This window comes from Chinchilla lanigera, unplaced genomic scaffold (genome assembly GCF_000276665.1).
Source record: "Chinchilla lanigera isolate Chin_1 unplaced genomic scaffold, ChiLan1.0 scaffold00198, whole genome shotgun sequence".
In the NCBI taxonomy this organism is placed as follows: Eukaryota; Metazoa; Chordata; class Mammalia; order Rodentia; family Chinchillidae; genus Chinchilla; species Chinchilla lanigera.
The window spans coordinates 50,874-52,160 of record NW_004955599.1 but is presented as its reverse complement, the minus strand read 5'-3'; the positions used below and the strand labels follow the sequence as shown (position 1 = coordinate 52,160).

The 1,287-nt window shown below is 39.5% G+C and overlaps 1 long non-coding RNA gene across 1 annotated transcript in view; it reads right to left on the bottom strand.

The window, feature by feature from the left end:
• Window positions 1-203: 203 nt before the first annotated feature.
• LOC106147616 overlaps window positions 204-1,287 on the bottom strand; it is a 4,266-nt gene continuing 3,182 nt past the window's right edge. The window contains exon 2 of the long non-coding RNA XR_001232550.1: window positions 204-800. This is a non-coding gene — a long non-coding RNA (uncharacterized LOC106147616). The remainder of the gene's footprint in view (window positions 801-1,287) is intronic.

Genomic DNA, 1,287 nt, shown 5'->3' with positions numbered 1-1,287 from the left:
GAGGCACACTGGTGGCTCACCAGGGTTCCTGAAGATGTCTGGGGTTCAGCCCAGCACGTGCAGACACACCCTGGGTGTGGCGAGTAGCCACTGAGGCCCCAGAGGGTGCCTGGTGTTCCATCTGCCTCCCATGGTGTTCAGAGAGTCACAGCAGCAGCGCACTAGGGTTCCTGAATATGACCAGTCCATTACATAATAAAATATACTACTACATGTAATTTATTAAATGGAGTACAGTGAAGAGTATCAGTTTACCCTTGACAGTTGGTTGCTGACAGAGCAGGACTTACTGCTGCCCGCACCTGCAGACACTCTATGGGTGTGGTGAGTAGCCACTAAGGCCCCAGAGGTTGCCCAGGGCTCCACCTGCCTCCCACACTGTTCAGGGAGTCACCATACTTAATTTTTTTTTAAAAAGATGTGATGTTTGGTGCTGTCATCATCCAAGAATATCAGAATCTAGTATTCATTCAGTCTTTGGACATAGACCTTTATGAGTGGTTTCCCATGGAGCTTCAAAGCCTCCCCACTAGGAATATTTGCATTATTCATTCTTGTTCTTAAGTTTCTACCATCACTTGAGCAGTCACCCATTGTAGAAGTATTCAGCCTCTGATTATATGAGGAAATGTAAAAATTCCTTTATAGCAAGAGTAGAAAAAGAAACCTATATAAATATGCATAAGTATGTTCCAGTGCAATACACTGATTAACAAGTCATTGAATCCGGGAGAGAATGCAGTGAAGTTGATGCTAAGTGCATCATAATTTCAATGAAGTTGAAGTGGTTGCAGATGTTACTAGAAGAACAAAATGGACATATTTGATCAACCAAAAAAAGTTGAAGTAAAATACATTGAATATGCTCTTAATATACTCAATTAACTGAACATATAGCTATGCCCTTGCTATATTAACATGCTTATCATGTTCATATCGACCTATAGTCAGGAAAAATAATCTCTCAGAGTCCATTTCATAATAAAATATAAACTACTACATGTAATTTATTAAATAGAGTACAGTGAAGAGTATCAGTTTACCCTTGACAGTTGGTTGCTGACAGAGCAGGGCTTACTGCTGCTGCCCAACAGAGGCAGTGGGTATTGCTTATGTAAATAAGAATATGCATGTACCATTGAACTATGATGTCTTTAACTCTCTGTAGATGAGACTTAGAAGAGTAAGAACTATATTGAATGGAACTATTTTTTTTTTTTTTTTTAGTATTTTAAATACTTGTACACTGACTTCCACAGTGGTTGAACTAGTTTTCATTTCCACAAA